Raw genomic sequence first — 15,087 nt, 5'->3', positions numbered from 1 at the left:
TCTGACAGTTACATTGGGTAGAAGGGGAATGAGAATCTGTGTGACATTGTGCAGAGGGGGAGTGGGAATCTGACAGTGACATTGTGCAGAGGGGGAATGGGAATCTGACACTGACATTGTGTAGAGGGGGAATGGGAATCTGTGTGACATTGTTTTAGAGGGGGAATGGGAATCTGACAGTGACTTTGTAAAGAGGGGAATGGGAATCTGACAGTGACATTATGTAGAGGGGGAATGGGAATCTGTGTGACATTGTGTAGAGGGGGAATGGGAATCTGACACTGACATTGTATACAGGGGGAATGGGAATCTGACAGTGACATTGTGTCGAGGAGGAATGGGAATCTGACAGTGACATTGTGTAGAGGTAGAATGGGAATCTGTGTGACATTGTGTAGAGGGGGAATGGGAATCTGACAGTGACATTGTGTAGAGGGGGAATAGGAATCTGACAGTGACATTGTGTCGAGGGTGAATGGGCATTTGACAGTGACATTGTGTAGAGGGGGAATGGGAATCTGTGTGACATTGTGTAGAGGGGAAATGGGAATCTGTGTGACATTGCGTACAGGGGGAAAGGGAATATGACAGTGACATTGTGTAGAGGGGGAATGGGAATCTGACAGTGACATTGTGTAGAGGGGGAATGCGAATCTGTGAGTGACATTGTGTAGAGGGTGAATGGGAATCTGACAGTGACATTGTGTAGTGGGGGAATGGGAATATGACAGTGACATTGTGTAGAGGGGGAATGGGAATCTGACAGTGACATTCTGTAGAGGGGGAATGGGAAGCTGTGTGACATTGCGTAGAGGCGAAATAGGAATCTGTGTGACATTGTGTAGAGGGGGAATGGGAATCTGACAGTGACATCGTGTAGAGGGGGAATGGAAATCTGTGACATTGTGTAGAGGGGGAATGGGAATCTGTGTGACATTGTTTTAGAGGGGGAATGGGAATCTGACAGTGAATTTGTATAGAGGGGAATGGGAAACTGACAGTGACATTGTGTCGCGGGGGAATGGGCATTTGACAGTGACATGGTGTAGAGGGGGAATGGGAATCTGTGTGGCATTGTGTAGAGGGGGAATGTGCATCTGACAGAGACTGTGTGTAGAGTGGGAATGGGAAGCTGACAGTGACATGGTGTAGAGTGGAAATGGGAATCTGACAGTGACATTGTGTAGAGGGGGAATAGGAATCTGACAGTGACATTGTGTAGAGGGGGAATGGGAATCTGACAGTGACATTGTGCAGAGGGGGAATGGAAATCTGACAGTGACATTGTGCAGAGGGGGAATGGAAATCTGACAGGGACATTGTGTAGAGGGGGAATGGCAATCTGACAGTGACATTGTGTAGAGGGGGTGTAGGAATCTGACAGTGACATTGTGTAGAGGGGGTATGGGAATCTGACAGTGACATTGTGCAGAGGGGGAATGGGAATCTGACAGTGACATTGTGTAGAGGGGGAATTGGGAATCTGACAGTGACATTGTGTAGTGGGGAAAAGGGAATCTGACAGTGACATTGTGTAAAGGGGAATGGGAATCTGTGTGACATTGTGTCGAGGGGGAAATGGGAATCTGACAGTGACATTGCCTAGAGGGGGAATGGGAATCTGTGTGACATTGTGTAGAGGGGGAATGGGAATCTGACAGTGAAATTGTGTAGAGGGGAAATGGGAATCTGTGACATTGTGTCGAGGCGGAATGGGAATCAGACAGTGACATTGTGTAGAGGGGAAATGGGAATCTGACACTGACATTGTGTAGAGGGGGAATGGGAATCTTTGTGATATTGCTTTAGAGGGGGAATGGGAATCTGACAGTGACTTTGTATACAGGGGAATGGGAATCTGACAGTGACATTGTGTAGAGAGGGAATGGCAATCTGTGTGATATTGTTTTAGAGGGGGAATGGGAATCTGACAATGACATTGTGCAGAGGGGGAATGGAAATCTGACAGGGACATTGTGTAGAGGGGGAATGGGAATCTGACAGGGACATTGTTTTAGAGGGGGAATGGGAATCTGACAGGGACATTGTTTTAGAGGGGGAATGGGAATCTGACAGTGACTTTATATAGAGGGGAATGGGAATCTGACAGTTACATTGTGTCGAGTGAGAATGGGCATTTGACAGTGACATTGTGTAGAGGGGAATGGGAATCTGTGTGACCTTGTGTAGAGGGGAAATGGGAATCTGACAGTGACATTGAGTAGAGGGGGAATGCGAATCTGTGAGTGACAATGTGTAGAGGGTGAATGGGAATCTGACAGTGACATTGTGTAGAATGGGAATGGGAATCTGACAGTGACATTGTGCAGAGGGGGAATGGTAATCTGTGTGACATTGTTTTGGAGGGGGAATGGGAATCTGACAGTGACTTTGTATAGAGGGGAATGGGAATCTGACAGTGACATTATGTAGAGGGGGAATGGGAATCTGACAGTGACATTGTGTAGAGGGGGAATGGGAATCTGACAGTGACATTGTGTAGAGGGGGAATGTAAATCTGTGTGACATTGTTTTAGGGGGGGAATGGGAATCTGACAGTGACTTTGTATAGACGGGAATGGGAATCTGACAGTGACGTTGTGTAGAGGGGGAATGGGAATCTGTGTGACATTGTTTTGGAGGGGCAATGGGAATCTGACAGTGACTTTGTATAGAGGGGAATGGGAATCTGACAGTGACATTGTGTAGAGGGGGAATGGGAATCTGACAGTGACATTGTGTAGAGGGGGAATGGGAATCTGACAGTGATATTGTACAGAGGGGGAATGTAAATCTGTGTGACATTGTTTTAGAGGGGGAATGGGAATCTGACAGTGACATTGTGTAGAGGGGGAATGGGCATCAAACAGTGACATTGCGTAGAGGGGGAATGGGAATCTGTGTGACATTGTGTAGAGGGGGAATGGCCATCTGACAGAGACTGTGTGTAGAGGGGGAATGGGAAGCTGACATGGACATGGTGTAGAGTGGGAATGGGAATCTGACAGTGACATTGTGTAGAGGGGGAATAGGAATCTGACAGTGACATTGTGTAGAAGGGGAATGGGAATCTGAGAGTGACATTGTGCAGAGGGGGAATGGGAATCTGACAGGGACATTGTGTAGAGGGGGAATGGGAATCTGACAGTGACATTGTGTAGGGGGGAGTGGGAATCTGACAGTGACATTGTGTAGAGGGGGAATGGGAATCTGACAGTGACATTGTGCAGAGGGGGAATGGGAATTTGACAATGACATTGTGTAGAGGGGGAATTGGGAATCTGACAGTGACATTGTGTAGAGGGGGAATGGGAATCTGACAGTGACATTGTGTAGAGGGGAATGGGAATCTGGGTGACATTGTGTCGAGGGGGAATGGGATTCTGACAGTGACATTGTGTAGAGGGGGAATGGGAATCTGTGTGACATTGTGTAGAGGGGGAATGGGAATCTGACAGTGAAATTGTTTAGAGGGGAAATGGGAATCTTACACTGACATTGTGTAGAGGGGGAATGGGAATCTGTGTGATATTGCTTTAGAGGGGGAATGGGAATCTGACAGTGACTTTGTATAGAGGGGAATGGGAATCTGACAGTGACATTGTGTAGAGGGGGAATGGGCATTTGACAGTGACATTGTGTAGAGGGGGATGGGAATCTGTGAGTGACATTGTGTAGAGGGGGAATGGGAATCTGACAGTTACATTGTGTCGAGGGTGAATGGGCATTTGACAGTGACATTGTGTAGAGGGGGAATGGGAATCTGTGTGACATTGTGTAGAGGGGAAATGGGAATCTGTGTGACATTGTGTACAGGGGGAATGGGAATATGACAGTGACATTGTGTAGAGGGGGAATGGGAATCTGACAGTGGCATTGTGTAGAGGGGGAATGCGAATCTCTGAGTGACATTGTGTAGAGGGTGAATGGGAATCTGACAGTGACATTGTGTAGAGGGGGAATGGGAATCTGACAGTGACATTGTGTAGAGGGGGAATGGGAATCTGACAGTGACATTGTGTAGAGGGGGAATGGAGAGCTGTGTGACATTGTGTAGAGGCGAAATAGGAATCTGTGTGACATTGTGTAGAGGGGGAATGGGAATCTGACAGTGACATCGTGTAGAGGGGGAATGGAAATCTGTGACATTGTGTAGAGGGGGAATGGGAATCTGTGTGACATTGTTTTAGAGGGGGAATGGGAATCTCACAGTGACTTTGTATAGAGGGGAATGGGAAACTGACAGTGACATTGTGTCGCGGGGGAATGGGCATTTGACAGTGACATTGTGTAGAGGAGGAATCGGAATCTGCGTGGCATTGTGTAGAGGGGCAATGTGCATCTGACAGAGACTGTGTGTAGAGGGGGAATGGGAAGCTGACAGTGACATGGTGTAGAGTGGGAATGGGAATCTGACAGTGACATTGTGTAGAGGGGGAATAGGAATCTGACAGTGACATTGTGTAGAGGGGGAATTGTGAATCTGACAGTGACATTGTGTAGTGGGGAAAAGCGAATCTGACAGTGACATTGTGTAAAGGGGAATGGGAATCTGTGTGACATTGTGTCGAGGGGGAAATGGGATTCTGAAAGTGACATTGTGTAGAGGGGGAATGGGAATCTGTGTGACATTGTGTAGAGGGGGAATGGGAATCTGACAGTGACATTGTGTAGAGGGGGAATGGGAATCTGACAGTGACATGGTGTAGAGGGGGAATGGGAATCTGCGTGACATTGCGTAGAGGGGGAATGGGAATCTGACAGTGACATTGTGTAGAGGGGGAATGGAAATCTGACAGTGACATTGTGTCGAGGGAGAATGGGAATCTGACAGTGACATTGTGTAGAGGGGGAATGGGAATCAGACAGTGACATTGTGTCGAGGGAGAATGGGAATCTGACAGTGACATTGTGTAGAGGGGGAATGGGAATCTGACAGTGACATTGTGTCGAGGGGGAATGGGAATGTGTGTGACATTGTGTAGAGGGGGAATGGGAATCTGTGTGACATTGTGTAGCCGGGGAATAGGAATCTGACAGTGACATTGTGTAGAGGGGGAATGGGAATCTGTGTGACATTGTGTCGAGGGGGAATGGGAATCTGACAGTGACATTGTGTAAAGAGGGAATGGGAATCTGTGTGATATTGTGTAGCCGGGGAATGGGAATCTGACAGTGACATTGTGTCGAGGGGGAATGGGAATCTGACAGTGACATTGTGTAGAGGGGGAATGGGAATCTGTGTGACATTGTGTAGAGGGGGAATGGGCATCTGACAGTGACATTGTGTAGAGGTGGAATGGGAATCTGACAGTGACATTGTGTAGAGGGGAATGGGAATCTGTGTGACATTTTCTCGAGGGGGAATGGGATTCTGACAGTGACATTCTGTAGAGGGGGAATGGGAATCTGTGTGACATTGTGTAGAGGAAGAATGGGAATCTGACAGTGACATTGTGTAGAGGGGAAATGGGAATCTGTGACATTGTGTAGAGGCGGAATGGGAATCAGACAGTGACATTGTGTAGAGGGGAAATGTGAATCTGACAGTGACTTTGTATAGAGGGGAAAGGGAATCTGACAGTGACATTGTGTAGAGGGGGAATGGGCATTTGACAGTAACATTGTGTAGAGGGGGAATGGCAATCTGTGCGACATTGTTTTAAGGGGCAATGGGAATCTGACAGTGACTTTATATAGAGGGGAATGGGAATCTGACAGTGACATTGTGTCACGGGGGAATGAGCATCTGACAGTGACATTGCGTAGAGGGGGATGGGAATCTGTGAGTGACTTTGCGTAGAGGGGGAATGGGAATCTGACAGTTACATTGTGTCGAGGAAGAATGGGTATTTGACAGTGACAGTGTGTAGAGGGGGAATGGGAATCTGTGACATTGTGAAGAGGCGAAATAGGAATCAGACAGTGATATTGTGTAGAGGGGAAATGTGAATCTGATACTGACATTGTGTAGAGGGGGAATGGGATTCTGTGTGATATTGTTTTAGAGGGGGAATGGGAAACTGACAGTGACTTTGTATAGAGGGGAATGGGAATGTGACAGTGACATTGTGTAGAGGGGGAATGGGCATCTGACAGTGACGTTGTGTAAAGGGGGAATGGCAATCTGTGTGACATTGTTTTAGAGGGGGAATGGGAATCTGACAGTGACTTTATATAGAGGGGAATGGGAATCTGACAGTGACATTGTGTCGCGGGGAAATGGGCAACTGACAGTGACATTGCTTAGAGGGAGATGGGAATCTGTGAGTGACATTGCGTAGAGGGGGAATGGGAATCTGACAGTTACATTGTGTCGAGGGGGAATGGGAATCTGTGTGACGTTGTGTAGAGGGGGAATGGGAATCTGTGTGACATTGTGTAGAGGGGGAATGGGAATCTGTGTGACATTGTGTACAGGGGGAATGGGAATATGACAGTGACATTGTGTAGAGGGGGAATGGGAATCTGACAGTGACATTGTGCAGAGGGGGAATGGGAATCTGACACTGACATTGTGTAGAGCGTGAATGGGAACCTGTGTGACATTGTTTTAGAGGGGAATGGGAATCTGACAGTGACTTTGTAAAGAGGGGAATGGGAATCTGACAGTGACATTATGTAGAGGGGGAATGTGAATCTGACACTGACATTGTGCAGAGGGGGAATGGGAATCTGACAGTGACATTGTGTAGAGGGGGAATGTAAATCTGTATGACATTGTTTTAGAGGGGGAAAGGGAATCTGACAGTGAATTTGTATAGAGGGGGAATGGGAATCTGACAGTGACATTGTGTAGAGGGGGAATGGGAATCAGTGTGACATTGTGTAGAGGGGGAATGGGAATCTGACAGTGACATTGTGTAGAGGGGGAATGGGAATCTGTGTGACATTGTGTATCCGGGGAATAGGAATCTGACAGTGACATTGTGTAGAGGGGGAATGGGAATCTGTGTGACATTGTGTAGAGGGGGAATGGGAATCGGTGTGACATTGTGTAGAGGGGGAATGGGAATCTGTGTGACATTGTGTAGAGGGGGAATGGGAATCTGACACTGACATTGAATAGAGGGGGAATGGGAATCTGACAGTGACATTGTGTCGAGGAGGAATGGGAATCTGACAGTGACATTGTGTAGAGGTAGAATGGGAATCTGTGTGACATTGTGTAGAGGGGGAATGGGAATCTGACAGTGACATTGTGTAGAGGGGGAATGGGAATCTGTGTGACATAGTGTAGCCGGGGAATGGGAATCTGACTGTGACATTGTGTCGAGGGGGAATGGGAATCTGACAGTGACATTGTGTAGAGGGGGAATGGGAATCTTTGTGACATTGTGTAGAGGGGGAATGGGCATCTGACAGTGACATTGTGTAGAGGGGGAATGGGAATCTGACAGTGACATTGTGTAGAGGGGAATGGGAATCTGGGTGACATTGTGTCGAGGGGGAATGGGATTCTGACAGTGACATTGTGTAGAGGGGGAATGGGAATCTGTGTGACATTGTGTAGAGAGGGAATGGGAATCTGACAGTGAAATTGTATCGAGGGGAAATGGGAATCTGTGACATTGTGAAGAGGCGGAATGGGAATCAGACAGTGACATTGTGTAGAGGGGAAATGTGAATCTGATACTGACATTGTGTAGAGGGGGAATGGGAAGCTGTGTGATATTGTTTTAGAGGGGGAATGGGAATCTGACAGTGACTTTGTATAGAGGGGATAGGGAATCTGACAGTGACACTGTGTAGAGGGGGAATGGGCATTTGACAGTGACATTGTGTAGAGGGGGAATGGGAATCTGTGTGACATTGTTTTAAAGGGGGAATGGGAATCTGACAGTGACTTTATATAGAGGGGAATGGGAATCTGACAGTGACATTGTGTCGCGGGGGAATGGGCATCTGACAGTGACATTGCTTAGAGGGGGAATGGGAATCTGTGAGTGACATTGTGTAGAGGGGGAATGGGAATCTGTGTGACATTGTGTAGAGGGGGAATGGGAATCTGACAGTGACATTGTGTAGAGGGGGAATGGGAATCTGACAGTGACATTGTGTAGAGGGGGAATGGGAATCTGCGTGACATTGCGTAGAGGGGGAATGGGAATCTGACAGTGACATTGTGTAGAGGGGGAATGGAAATCTGACAGTGACATTGTGTCGAGGGAGAATGGGAATCTGACAGTGACATTGTGTAGAGGGGGAATGGGAATCAGACAGTGACATTGTGTCGAGGGAGAATGGGAATCTGACAGTGACATTGTGTAGAGGGGGAATGGGAATCTGACAGTGACATTGTGTCGAGGGGGAATGGGAATGTGTGTGACATTGTGTAGAGGGGGAATGGGAATCTGTGTGACATTGTGTAGCCGGGGAATAGGAATCTGACAGTGACATTGTGTAGAGGGGGAATGGGAATCTGTGTGACATTGTGTCGAGGGGGAATGGGAATCTGACAGTGACATTGTGTAAAGAGGGAATGGGAATCTGTGTGATATTGTGTAGCCAGGGGAATGGGAATCTGACAGTGACATTGTGTCGAGGGGGAATGGGAATCTGACAGTGACATTGTGTAGAGGGGGAATGGGAATCTGTGTGACACTGTGTAGAGGGGGAATGGGCATCTGACAGTGACATTGTGTAGAGGTGGAATGGGAATCTGACAGTGACATTGTGTAGAGGGGAATGGGAATCTGACAGTGACATTGTGTCGAGGGGGAATGGGAATCTGACAGTGACATTGTGTAGAGGGGGAATGGGAATCTGAGTGACATTGTGTAGAGGGGAATGGGAATCTGACAGTGACATTGTGTAGAGGGGAATGGGAATCTGACAGTGACATTGTGTAGAGGGGGAATGGGAATCTGACAGTGACATTGTGTAGAGGGGGAATGGAATCTGACAGTGACATTGTGTAGAGGGGGAATGGGAATCTGACAGTGGACATTGTGTAGAGGGGGAATGGGAATCTGACAGTGACATTGTGTAGAGGGGGAATGGGAATCTGCAGTGACATTGTGTAGAGGGGAATGGGAATCTGACAGTGACATTGTGTAGAGGGGGAATGGGAATCTGACAGTGACATTGTGTAGAGGGGGAATGGGAATCTGCGTGACATTGTGTAGAGGGGGAATGGGAATCTGACAGTGACATTGTGTAGAGGGGGAATGGGAATCTGACAGTGACATTGTGTAGAGGGGGAATGGGAATCTGACAGTGACATTGTGTCGAGGGGGAATGGGAATGTGTGTGACATTGTGTAGAGGGGGAATGGGAATCTGTGTGACATTGTGTAGCCGGGGAATAGGAATCTGACAGTGACATTGTGTAGAGGGGGAATGGGAATCTGTGTGACATTGTGTCGAGGGGGAATGGGAATCTGACAGTGACATTGTGTAAAGAGGGAATGGGAATCTGTGTGATATTGTGTAGCCAGGGAATGGGAATCTGACAGTGACATTGTGTCGAGGGGGAATGGGAATCTGACAGTGACATTGTGTAGAGGGGGAATGGGAATCTGTGTGACACTGTGTAGAGGGGGAATGGGCATCTGACAGTGACATTGTGTAGAGGTGGAATGGGAATCTGACAGTGACATTGTGTAGAGGGGAATGGGAATCTGTGTGACATTTTCTCGAGGGGGAATGGGATTCTGACAGTGACATTCTGTAGAGGGTGAATGGGAATCTGTGTGACATTGTGTAGAGGAAGAATGGGAATCTGACAGTGACATTGTGTAGAGGGGAAATGGGAATCTGTGACATTGTGTAGAGGCGGAATGGGAATCAGACAGTGACATTGTGTAGAGGGGAAATGTGAATCTGACAGTGACTTTGTATAGAGGGGAAAGGGAATCTGACAGTGACATTGTGTAGAGGGGGAATGGGCATTTGACAGTAACATTGTGTAGAGGGGGAATGGCAATCTGTGCGACATTGTTTTAAGGGGCAATGGGAATCTGACAGTGACTTTATATAGAGGGGAATGGGAATCTGACAGTGACATTGTGTCACGGGGGAATGAGCATCTGACAGTGACATTGCGTAGAGGGGGATGGGAATCTGTGAGTGACTTTGCGTAGAGGGGGAATGGGAATCTGACAGTTACATTGTGTCGAGGAAGAATGGGTATTTGACAGTGACAGTGTGTAGAGGGGGAATGGGAATCTGTGACATTGTGAAGAGGCGAAATAGGAATCAGACAGTGATATTGTGTAGAGGGGAAATGTGAATCTGATACTGACATTGTGTAGAGGGGGAATGGGATTCTGTGTGATATTGTTTTAGAGGGGGAATGGGAAACTGACAGTGACTTTGTATAGAGGGGAATGGGAATGTGACAGTGACATTGTGTAGAGGGGGAATGGGCATCTGACAGTGACGTTGTGTAAAGGGGGAATGGCAATCTGTGTGACATTGTTTTAGAGGGGGAATGGGAATCTGACAGTGACTTTATATAGAGGGGAATGGGAATCTGACAGTGACATTGTGTCGCGGGGAAATGGGCAACTGACAGTGACATTGCTTAGAGGGAGATGGGAATCTGTGAGTGACATTGCGTAGAGAGGGAATGGGAATCTGACAGTTACATTGTGTCGAGGGGGAATGGGAATCTGTGTGACGTTGTGTAGAGGGGGAATGGGAATCTGTGTGACATTGTGTAGAGGGGGAATGGGAATCTGTGTGACATTGTGTACAGGGGGAATGGGAATATGACAGTGACATTGTGTAGAGGGGGAATGGGAATCTGACAGTGACATTGTGCAGAGGGGGAATGGGAATCTGACACTGACATTGTGTAGAGCGTGAATGGGAATCTGTGTGACATTGTTTTAGAGGGGAATGGGAATCTGACAGTGACTTTGTAAAGAGGGGAATGGGAATCTGACAGTGACATTATGTAGAGGGGGAATGTGAATCTGACACTGACATTGTGCAGAGGGGGAATGGGAATCTGACAGTGACATTGTGTAGAGGGGGAATGTAAATCTGTATGACATTGTTTTAGAGGGGGAAAGGGAATCTGACAGTGAATTTGTATAGAGGGGGAATGGGAATCTGACAGTGACATTGTGTAGAGGGGGAATGGGAATCAGTGTGACATTGTGTAGAGGGGGAATGGGAATCTGACAGTGACATTGTGTAGAGGGGGAATGGGAATCTGTGTGACATTGTGTATCCGGGGAATAGGAATCTGACAGTGACACTGTGTAGAGGGGGAATGGGAATCTGTGTGACATTGTGTAGAGGGGGAATGGGAATCGGTGTGACATTGTGTAGAGGGGGAATGGGAATCTGTGTGACATTGTGTAGAGGGGGAATGGGAATCTGACACTGACATTGAATAGAGGGGGAATGGGAATCTGACAGTGACATTGTGTCGAGGAGGAATGGGAATCTGACAGTGACATTGTGTAGAGGTAGAATGGGAATCTGTGTGACATTGTGTAGAGGGGGAATGGGAATCTGACAGTGACATTGTGTAGAGGGGGAATGGGAATCTGTGTGACATAGTGTAGCCGGGGAATGGGAATCTGACTGTGACATTGTGTCGAGGGGGAATGGGAATCTGACAGTGACATTGTGTAGAGGGGGAATGGGAATCTTTGTGACATTGTGCAGAGGGGGAATGGGCATCTGACAGTGACATTGTGTAGAGGGGGAATGGGAATCTGACAGTGACATTGTGTAGAGGGGAATGGGAATCTGGGTGACATTGTGTCGAGGGGGAATGGGATTCTGACAGTGACATTGTGTAGAGGGGGAATGGGAATCTGTGTGACATTGTGTAGAGAGGGAATGGGAATCTGACAGTGAAATTGTATCGAGGGGAAATGGGAATCTGTGACATTGTGAAGAGGCGGAATGGGAATCAGACAGTGACATTGTGTAGAGGGGAAATGTGAATCTGATACTGACATTGTGTAGAGGGGGAATGGGAAGCTGTGTGATATTGTTTTAGAGGGGGAATGGGAATCTGACAGTGACTTTGTATAGAGGGGAAAGGGAATCTGACAGTGACACTGTGTAGAGGGGGAATGGGCATTTGACAGTGACATTGTGTAGAGGGGGAATGGGAATCTGTGTGACATTGTTTTAAAGGGGGAATGGGAATCTGACAGTGACTTTATATAGAGGGGAATGGGAATCTGACAGTGACATTGTGTCGCGGGGGAATGGGCATCTGACAGTGACATTGCTTAGAGGGGGAATGGGAATCTGTGAGTGACATTGTGTAGAGGGGGAATGGGAATCCGACAGTGACATTGCGTAGAGGGGGAATGGGAATCTGTGTGACATTGTGTACAGGGGGAATGGGAATATGACAGTGACATTGTGTAGAGGGGGAATGGGAATCTGACAGTGACATTGTGTAGAGGGGGAATGGGAATCTGTGTGACATTGTGCAGAGGGGGAGTGGGAATCTGACAGTGACATTGTGTAGAATGGGAATGGGAATCTGACAGTGACATTGTGTAGAGGGGGAATGGGAATCTGTGTGACATTTTGCAGAGGGGGAATGGGAATCTGACACTGACATTGTGTAGAGGGGGAATGGGAATCTGACCGTGACATTGTGTAGAGGGGGAATGGGAATCTGACAGTGACATTGTGTCACGGGGGAATGGGCAACTGACAGTGACATTGCGTAAAGGGGGAAAGGGAATCTGTGTGACATTGTGAAGATGGGGGAATGGGAAGCTAACAGTGACATTGTGTAGAGGGGGAATGGGAATCTGACAGCGACATTGTGTAAAGGGGGAATGGGAATTTGTATGACGTTGTGTCGAGGGGCAATGGGAATATGACAGTGACATTGTGCAGAGGGGGAATTGGAATCTGACAGTGACATCGTGTAGAGAGGGAATTGGGAAACTGTCAGTGACATTGTGTAGAGGGGGAATGAGAATCTGACAGTGACATTGTGTAGAGGTGGAATGGGAATCTGACAGTGACATTGTGTAGAGGGGGAATGGGAATCTGTGTGACATTGCGTAGAGGGGAAATGGGAAACTGTGTGACATTGTGTAGAGGGGGAATGGGCATCTGACAGAGACTGTGTGTAGAGTGGGAATGGGAATCTGACAGTGACATTGTGTAGAGGGGGAATAGGAATCTGACAGTGACATTGTGTAGAAGGGGAATGGGAATCTGACAGTGACATTGTGTAGAGGGGGAATAGGAATCTGACAGTGACATTGTGTAGAGGGGGAATGGGAACCTGAGAGCGACATTGTGCAGAGGGGGAATGGGCATCTGACAGGGACATTGTGTAGAGGGGGAATGGGAATCTGACAGTGACATTGTGTAGGGGGGAGTGGGAATCTGACAGTGACATTGTGTAGAGGGGGAATGGGAATCTGACAGTGACATTGTGCAAAGGGGGAATGGGAATCTGACAGTGACATTGTGTAGAGGGGGAATTGGGAATCTGACAGTGACATTGTGTAGAGGGGGAATGGGAATCTGACAGTGACATTGTGTAGAGGGGAATGGGAATCTGTGTGACATTGTGTCGAGGGGGTATGGGATTCTGACAGTGACATTGTGTAGAGGGGGAATGGGAATCTGACAGTGAAATTGTGTAGAGGGGAAATGGGAATCTCACACTGACATTGTGTAGAGGGGGAATGGGAATCTGTGTGATATTGCTTTAGAGGGGGAATGGGAATCTGACATTGACTTTGTATAGAGGGGAATGGGAATCTGACAGTGACATTGTGTAGAGGGGGAATGGGCATTTGACAGTGACATTGTGTAGAGGGGGATGGGAATCTGTGAGTGACATTGTGTAGAGGGAGAATGGGAATCTGACAGTTACATTGTGTCGAGGGTGAATGGGCATTTGACAGTGACATTGTGTAGAGGGGGAATGGGAATCTGTGTGACATTGTGTAGAGGGGAAATGGGAATCTGTGTGACATTGTGTACAGGGAGAAGGGGAATATGACAGTGACATTGTGTAGAGGGGGAATGGGAATCTGACAGTGACATTGTGTAGAGGGGGAATGCGAATCTCTGAGTGACATTGTGTAGAGGGTGAATGGGAATCTGACAGTGACATTGTGTAGAGGGGGAATGGGAATCTGACAGTGACATTGTGTAGAGGGGGAATGGGAATCTGACAGTGACATTGTGTAGAGGGGGAATGGGAATCTGACAGTGACATTGTGTAGAGGGGGAATGGGAATCTGTGTGACATTGTGTAGAGGGGGAATGGGCATCTGACAGAGACTGTGTGTAGAGGGGGAATGGGAATCTGACAGTGACATGGTGTAGAGGGGGAATAGGAATCTGACAGTGACATTGTGTAGAGGGGGAATGGCCATCTGACAGAGACTGTGTGTAGAGGGGGAATGGGAAGCTGACATGGACATGGTGTAGAGTGGGAATGGGAATCTGACAGTGACATTGTGTAGAGGGGGAATAGGAATCTGACAGTGACATTGTGTAGAAGGGGAATGGGAATCTGACAGTGACATTGTGTAGAGGGGGAATAGGAATCTGACAGTGACATTGTGTAGAGGGGGAATGGGAACCTGAGAGCGACATTGTGCAGAGGGGGAATGGGAATCTGACAGGGACATTGTGTAGAGGGGGAATGGGAATCTGACAGTGACATTGTGTAGGGGGGAGTGGGAATCTGACAGTGACATTGTGTAGAGGGGGAATGGGAATCTGACAGTGACATTGTGCAAAGGGGGAATGGGAATCTGACAGTGACATTGTGTAGAGGGGGAATTGGGAATCTGACAGTGACATTGTGTAGAGGGGAATGGGAATCTGTGTGACATTGTGTCGAAGGGGTATGGGATTCTGACAGTGACATTGTGTTGAGGGGGAATGGGAATCTGACAGTGACATTGTGTAGAGGGGGAATTGGGAATCTGACAGTGACATTGTGCAGAGGGGGAATGGGAATCTGACAGTGACATTGTGTAGAGGGGGAATGGAAATCTGACAGTGACATTGTGTAGAGGGGAATGGGAATCTGACAGTGACATTGTGTAGAGGGGGAATGGGAATCTGACAGTGACATTGTGTAGAGGGGGAATGGGAATCTGACAGTGACATTGTGTAGAGG

At 47.7% G+C, this 15,087-nt stretch overlaps 1 protein-coding gene across 2 annotated transcripts in view; it reads right to left on the bottom strand.

Moving 5' to 3' along the window:
• Positions 1–15,087, bottom strand: part of btbd9 (BTB (POZ) domain containing 9) — a 537,933-nt gene that overhangs the window by 304,310 nt on the left and 218,536 nt on the right. The gene's annotated exons all lie outside the window — the stretch shown is intronic.

Source organism: Carcharodon carcharias, chromosome 5, assembly GCF_017639515.1.
Source record: "Carcharodon carcharias isolate sCarCar2 chromosome 5, sCarCar2.pri, whole genome shotgun sequence".
NCBI lineage: Eukaryota > Metazoa > Chordata > Chondrichthyes > Lamniformes > Lamnidae > Carcharodon > Carcharodon carcharias.
The sequence above is the reverse complement of the archived record's forward strand: the minus strand, read 5'-3'. Positions and strand labels throughout refer to the sequence as shown.